Source organism: Mytilus californianus, unplaced genomic scaffold (assembly GCF_021869535.1).
Source record: "Mytilus californianus isolate M0D057914Y unplaced genomic scaffold, xbMytCali1.0.p SCAF_9, whole genome shotgun sequence".
Taxonomy (NCBI): Eukaryota; Metazoa; Mollusca; class Bivalvia; order Mytilida; family Mytilidae; genus Mytilus; species Mytilus californianus.
Window position 1 is genome coordinate 35,597,820 of NW_026262745.1, and position 8,471 is coordinate 35,606,290.

Below are 8,471 nucleotides of genomic sequence, written 5' to 3' on the forward strand. Positions count from 1 at the left end.
AAGATAATGCATGTACAATAAATGTTGCATACAAAAATCAATTTTATAAATAAAAACCACAATACTGAATTTTACGTTTTATTTGTATTTTGCAGATATTGTATTTCTCATTGATACGTCATCAAGTATCAGCCAAACGGAGTTTGAGCATTCAATAGATTTCGTATACAACATTACAAATTTCTTAAAAATTGGAACCCAAGATATTCAAATTTCTGTGGTTTTGTATGACAAAAAGCCTATTGGTGTGTTCAACTTTGATACATATCTAACCAAACAGTCGCTACTAAATGCTATTAAGAACATTAATAAAGGCATTGGAGCCAGTACAAATACTGCACTAGCATTAGACTATTCCCGGGCATTGTTCAATTTCCAAAACGGAAGTAGAAGTAACGCAGAAAAAGTGGTAGTGACTTTAACTGACGGAGTTTCAAATGATCCAATTAGTACTAAACATGCTGCGGAGTTGCTTAGAAAGAACAATATTACTGTGTATGGAGTAGGCGTTGGTAATTTTCCACATGGATCTGAAATATTCAACATTGCAGGCGAAAGTGCAAATGTTTATACCGTTAGTGGATTTGAGTATATATGTAATTTAGTTCCAATTATGGTACCAGTTTTAGGTGAGTGACTTTGATTAGACTCACATAACAATAATAGGTTGCTGGTCAGCAAAGTATCCTTTAATATTTTTGTAAAATTTTGTTATCAATCTCGAAACGTTACAGATATAGAAATGAAACCGAAATTTTTGTCAACGTTTTGATTTACTAAACGCAAACGCATCATTAATCCAAGGCGTTAATTTCCATTTTCCTCATTTACAAACACCAATGAAAGAGTTTCCCAAAATTCAAATTGTTCATGCTTGATTTTCAGTAACATCTCATACACACTTTAAACCTGCAAAGATATATTGACCACGATTAATTGCCAAACTAAGGAAATGGCATCGGGACATCGTGAAGTGTTCCTATGCATGAGATCTTTAACTGAACGATAGACTATTTTATTTCCAAATACGTGTTGATTAACAGTCCCGAAAAATTACCTTAATTATTTCTATGTGTTAGTCATCTGTCATTTTATTTTTACAGATCCCAGTGCTACACATTATATTGTTAACAACTGTCCTCAAGAACCAAGTACAACACCTTATAGTACCACAATTCTCGCTACTAATTATTCAGCTAAAACTGCTAGCGAAGATAAGGGTAAATAACAACAAGTTTAAAGTCCAGAGAATCGATCTTAGTCAAAACATGATTGATTAATTGGTTGGTGTTTAACGCCACTTTCAGCACTACTGTGCTATTTCGTGGCGGTCAGTTTTTATTGGTGGAGGAAGGCGGAGTGCTGGCAGAAAACCACCGACCTTCGGTAGGAAAACTGACAATCCTAGTTTAGATTGGAGTCGAGCGTGTGGGATTAGAACTCGTCAAAAAATGAAAGATATGTTATATTTAATATATATATATAAAATTACATTCAACGTTTTTTTACTTCACAGAAACATATAGCCGCTTCAACAGATGTGTTTTAATTGACCTGTATCATTTATCATTACGTAAAACGGATGTTAACATATCATTAACAATTATTTTAATGTAGATATTGCAAACAGCTAATACATGACCTACTACTATCAAATAGCAACCAATATATTACCAGCAGAAGTCATTATTATAGAAAGCTTGAATAACAACAGCAGAATGAAACCCATACATGCCTTTTATTGTAGGGAAGACAGGAGTTATCGCTGGTGTAACTGCATCCATAAGTCTTTTGTCTTTGTTATTGCTATTTCTCATATTACGACGAAAATGTTCAAGGTATGTGTATATATCACATGATACATATATGTTTCATACGATTTAAAACTAAAAAGTCCGTTTTGATACGGCATGCTCTATGGCACATGTATAACTTCTAAAGAGTCCATACCAATTGTTCATTTTATAAAAGAAAAAAATGACATCATCAAAAATATTGAAGTTCATAGCACATGATAGTCAAACAATAAGATTCTCAGCCTTCGTGGTTAGTTTATTAAAATGTTCCACGAAGTATAAATGTTTTCAAGGCTTTAATGCAGACATTGGCACAATCATGAAATCAAATATCCACGAAAGCACATTTTTTTCGTAATCCATGAAAATAGATATCTACGACAATTAACGGATCTTATTTGATAACGACAAACCGTATTCAGATTAAGTGTGCTTGAAATAAACTTAACCTAGATACTCAAAATTTTGTACGCCGGACGCCCACCTCGTCTACAAAAGAATCACCAGTGACTCATGAATCAAAAAGTCAAAAAAGGCCAAAAAAAGTACGAAGTTGAAGAGCGCAGAAAAAGATAGCAACAATAAGTGCAGTCAATTAACTGAAATCAAGTCGGTGGCCGAAAACCTGCAAGTTAGCCAATGAAACCCTACCAATTATAAATCACACGCAACGTTAAAGCCGAAGGGAATTACATGATGTAAAGAGACTGTGTTTGTCTGTAATTCAAACTTAATCAAATAAGCTCAAAGCAATACTTCTTATATAAGCACTCATTTAAACGCAGCGTATGCCATTAAAGTAATATGAAACGAGTTTCTTGAAATTTTAATGTTATCGAAATTATTGAACCCAATGTATGCATATATACTAAACTAAGTCTTGTATGCACGTTTTTTTTATATATCTATTACGAATCTATAACGTAATATATTTCATTTAGTGATTGTTGATCGCAAGCTAATTATTTTTCGAGTTTGTTGCCGAAGTTTACCGGATCGTGACATTGATAACCAATAAAACAGAGCACGTGGAAAACGTGACAAATAAGTGAATTGAAAGAGCCATGACATTTGTTTTTAGCTCACCTGGCCCAAAGGGCCAAGTGAGCTTTTTTCATCACTTGGCGTCCGTCGTCTCTTGTCGTCGTCGTCCGTCGTCGTTAACTTTTACAAAAATCTTCTCCTCTGAAACTACTTGGCCAAATTAAATCAAACTTGGCCACAATCATCATTGGGGTATCTAGTTTAAAAAATGTGTCCAGTGACCCGGCGAACCAACCAAGATGGCCGCCATGGCTAAAAATAGAACATAGGGGTAAAATGTAGATTTTGGCTTATATCTCTGAAACCAAAGCATTTAGAGCAAATCTGACAGAGTAAAATTGTTTATCAGGTCAAGATCTATCTGCCCTAAAATTTTCAGATGAATCTGACAACCCGTTGTTGGGTTGCTGACCCTGAATTGGTAATTTTAAGGAAATTTTGCCGTTTTTGGTTATTATCTTGAATATTATTTTAGATAGAGATAAACTGTAAACAGCAATAATGTTCAGCAAAGTAAGATCTACAATTAAGTCAACTTGACCAAAATGGTCAGTTGACCCCTTAAGGAGTTATTGCCCTTTATAGACAAATTTTAACCATTTTTCGTAAATTTTTGTAATCTTTTACAAAAATCTTCTCCTCTGAAACTACTAGGACAAATTTAACCAAACTTGTCCACAATCAGCATTAGGGTATCTAGTTTAAAAAATGTGTCCGATGACCCCGCCCGCGAACCAAGATGGCCGACATGGCTAAAAAATAGTACATAGGGTAAAATGCAGTTTTTGGCTCATATCTCTGAAACCAAAGTTTTTAGAGCAAATCTGTCATGGGGGAAAATTTGTATATCAGGTCAAGATCTATCTACCCGAAAATTTTCAGACCAATCAGTCAAATCGTTGTTTGGTTGCTGCCCCTGAATTGGTAATTTTAAGGAAATTTTGCCGTTTTTGGTTATTATCTTGAATATTATTATAGATAGAGATAAACTGTAAACAGCAATAATGTTCAGCAAAGTAAGATCTTCAATTAAGTTAACTTGACCAAAATGGTCAGTTGACCCCTTGAGGAGTTATTGCCCTTTATAGTCAATTTTTAACCATTTTTCGTAAATTTTTGTAATCTTTTACAAAAATCTTCTCCTCTGAAACTACTAAGACAAATTTAACCAAACTTGTCCACAATCATCATTAGGTTATATAGTTTAAAAATGTGTCCGATGACCCCGCCCGCGAACCAAGATGGCCGACATGGCTAAAAATAGAACATAGGGGTAAAATGTAGATTTTGGCTTATATCTCTGAAACCAAAGCATTTAGAGTAAATCTGACATAGGGTAAAACTGATTATCAGGCCAAGATCTATCTGCCCTGAAATTTTCAGACCAATCAGGCAACACGTTGTTGGGTTGCTGCCCCTGAATTGGTAATTTTAAGAAAATTTTGCAGCTTTTGGTTATTATCTTGAATATTATTATAGATAGAGATCAACTGTAAACAGCAATAATGTACAGCAAAGTAAGATCTACAAATAAGTCAACATGACCAAAATTGTCAATTGACCCCTTAAGGAGTTATTGCCCTTAATAGTCAATTTTTTACAATTTTTTCATAAATTTTGTAATTTTTGTAAATTTTTTACAAAATATTTTCCACTGTAACTACTGGGCCAAGTTCATTATAGATAAAGATAATTGTAAGCAGCAAGAATGTTCAGTAAAGTAAGATCTACAAACACATCACCATCACCAAAACACAATTTTGTCATGAATCCATCTTTGTCCTTTGTTTAATATGCACATGTACCAAGGTGAGCCATACAGGCTCTTTAGAGCCTTTAGTTATATTTTCCATGCGTTCCGATTTGTTAATTAAACTTTTCATAAAAAGTTGCTAAATGATTTGTTCTATTAAATTTGTTCTTTAAGAATCTGTTATTACTATTTACCTTCCAGAGCACGATTGTTTACATTCTTTCATCACGCTTTCCCCTCGCACTTGCGCTGTGCGCTGGCCGAAGTTATAACGAGAGGTCTCGTAGTTAAGGTCACTGCATGCGGGAAAATATCGGCGAATTAGTGTCTGGAAGACAATAATTCAATATCGGTACATTTATGAAGATTTTGATAACATACAGGATTTTCTTTTAAAAAAAAGTTCACGTTCTCTTATTTTAGAACTTAACCATTCAAGTATATAAAACATATTAAACTTTTTTTTAAATTTGAAGTTTCATATGACTTTAAAACAGCAAGGTAGGTCTCATTGTTTTAAAGGTCGTTTGACATTTTATAAACTTAATGGTAAGCCATCAATTTTGGTTAGTAAGCTTTAAATATCTGCACACACTATGTCACAGTTTGTTATCAAACCCGAAAGTGTGACTTATTAAACGTGAAAGAATTCTATGGAACGATTTTTATTTTTATGTTTTACAAATATGAAACGGGCGAATAAAAATCAACTGACATACACTTGTTATCTTCTCATGCTTATATTGGTATGATGTTCGTGATTGTTTTGTTTGTTTGTGGGTATTGTTTGTTTTGGTTGAGTCGGGTATTGATGCTTGGTTTGGTCTATTTAAATGTCTAATAATTTTTGTCATTCCTATCATCCTTTTTATGCAATATGTATTAATAATACATGTATTTTATAAAGTCGTCATTAATTTTTAAGTAAAAACAATACAATAAAACTCATGCTTATATTTTTTTTCATTTTAGAAAAAGAAAAATAGAATCTCCGCCAAACGACATTATAATTGGACAAGCACCTCGAAAAACAACATTCATCAAATGATGCATCATGTCCCAGGAGAAAAAATCATTCTCAATAGAAATAAAAATATTACATTACTTTATTAGAAAAAATCCACTAATTAAGACGACTTTGTCTTTTGTAGAATTGTATTTTGCAGTAGTTTGTGAGAGCAATACACAATGCATAGATAGAAAATGGGAAAATAACAAATATCAGTTTATTAGAAGTATATTTTTTTATCGGAACACCAAAAACACATAATAAAATTTCAAAAGTCGCTGAAATGTTGCAGTGATGGAGTGGGGCTGTATAATCGTTTTGTAATAACAATTCATGATTACTATTGTAATTGCAAACAAAATAAAATGTATCAATGACCAGTTGTAAGTACTTCTTCCAAAGATATGCACTTTCTGCTTCTTAAAAGTGTTCTGCCCCCTTTCCATTTTACATTGACTTCAATGCACCTTTCTTATTTCTAATTGGTTATCAAAGGTACCAGGATTATGATTTTATACGCCAGACGCGCGTTTCGTCTACATAAGACTCATCAGATCAAAATAGTTATAAAGCCAAACAAGTACAAAGTTGAAGAGCATTGAGGACCCAAAATTCCAAAAAGTTGTGCCAAATACGGCTAAGCTAATCTATTCCTGGGATAAGAAAATCCTTAGTTTTCCGATAAATTCAAAGTTTTGTAACAGGAAATTTATAGAAATGACCAAATAATTGATATTCATGTCAACACCGAAGTGCTGACTACTGGGCTGGTGATACCCTCGGGGACGAAACGTCCACCAGCAGCGGCATCGACCCAGTGGTGTAAATAGTTATCAAAGGTACCAGGATTATAATTTTATACGCCAGACGCGCGTTTCGTCTACATAAGACTCATCAGTGACTAAACCAGTGCTCTTTTCGTACATTTTGTGGACTTACACAAAGATACACGTTGCATAGTTTCTTTGATGTTTTTCTCCGTTTCCTTGTAAAGTTTGATAATTCGACTAAGGCAACATAAAACTAACATTTATTGTATCGAATATGACATCAAAATTTGATACCATCACTATAATGTATAATCAATCATTTACATCCACGGACCATTATATTCACGACGTCATTGGTACTTATAGACGTCACTGCTTCCAAGTTTATTTTGTGTCATTTGGCAGGAATACAAAATGTGGCGTATACGACCATGAAACAGCAACCTAACGAAACAAAAACAAAAAACCAAACTATTCGTTCGATGTCTAGATTTACTTGTGTACTATACGAACGATTTAACTTTGTTGCCGTTTTTGTGTCAGTCGTTCAGCCATACCAGTGTAAGCCGGTCAGTTCTATATTTTTATGCCCCCGCCGCGGCGGAGGGGGTAATAAGCGTTACCCTTGTCCGTCTGTACGTCAGTCCGTACATACGCCCATACGTACGTCCGAAAATTAGTTTCCGTTCTCTAGCTTTAGTTTGCCTCAACCAAATGTTATATAACTTGTACATAATGCTTATTACTACATAACACAGATCGTGTTTGAATTTGGGTGACGTCACTTTTATCGTTCTTGAGTTATGCCCCGTTATTAATGGAAAAATTGCTGAATTTTTCGTTTCCGTTCTCTAATTTTAGTTTGCCTCAACCAAATGTTAAGACACTTATACGTAATACTTATTACCATAAAATACAGTTCAAGTTCGAATTTGGGTGACATCACTTTTACAGTTCTCTTGTTATGTCCCTTTATAAAGTTATATGCAAGCGTGGGCATCAGCTGTGTCAATGGGACACATTCTCCATTTATTTTACATGATATATGATCAGCATGAGCCAACAAACAACATGTGCAAGTGAAATCAGGGGGAAACGGATGAACAGGTTTACCTATAAACGACCAATTGTCATGTTGTAAAAATGCGTGAAATTGTGAATTTTAGCATTTTCTTCTTTTTATGTCGTGTTTGGTATCAAAAGTAATTATTTCGCATAAGTAATTAAGTTTCAATATTTTTATTAAGCAAGAAGTGCATTTTGTTCGGGAAACAAGATTTTGGACTATTTTCAAATAATTTAATAAGAGACATTTATTAGTCGTGTTCGCGTTACTAGGAAATATTTATGGATCAAGATTAAGATTATTTCGTGAGAACACTTTTTGACAACAATGGTCATCAATGTAATTTATTTGTCAACACACAAACTGTATATAGAGTGAATAATGTCAATTAACACTAAGTATTAATTTAGGGTGCATTTCTTTCTAACCAAAATTTTGTAAACGTTGTGTGCCGTTTGTTATCGTTTGCTAAACGCTACAAAAGTAGAAACAAATACAGCGTTTAATCAGTATTTACTGACCCTGTTTGAACTTTCAATAATGCATGCAAATGTTGTTGGTAAACAGACTTATTACAAAAGTTGAAACAAACACATCGTTTAATCAGGCTGAAGTTAGAAACAAATGTAGCGTTTGTACTAACAAACGATGAACGACAAACTGTAGAAGCAGTTTTAGCGAGTGCATAGTTTGTCAAAGTTTAGGTAAACTTTGCAAACGTATGTTAGAAACAAATGATCAAAACATGTGCGCGCTTATCCGTTTGTATCGTTTGTGTTAGAAAGAAATGCACTCATTATCTGCTTTTGATATGTATATGTAAGAGAATGATAATCCCTTTCTTCATGAAGTAAGGGATTATCATTCTCTTACAAACTTAGAATATTGTAAAGTTCTCAAGGCTTTAATGATCTCTTGATTGGTTTTATTCATGAATTAGTTTCTTTGTCAGTGCAATGTTTATAATTGATGCATGACTTCCTTTTTCGGCATGTCATTTATGGATTAGTTTTAGTGATGTAAGGACTTTCTT

The 8,471-nt window shown here is 33.7% G+C and overlaps 1 long non-coding RNA gene across 1 annotated transcript; it reads left to right on the forward strand.

Moving 5' to 3' along the window:
- Positions 1 to 1,141: 1,141 nt before the first annotated feature.
- Positions 1,142 to 5,950, forward strand: LOC127715702 (uncharacterized). The gene is made up of 3 exons (XR_007988556.1): positions 1,142 to 1,220; positions 1,748 to 1,838; positions 5,566 to 5,950. It is a non-coding gene; the product is annotated as an uncharacterized LOC127715702 (long non-coding RNA).
- Positions 5,951 to 8,471: the final 2,521 nt, after the last annotated feature.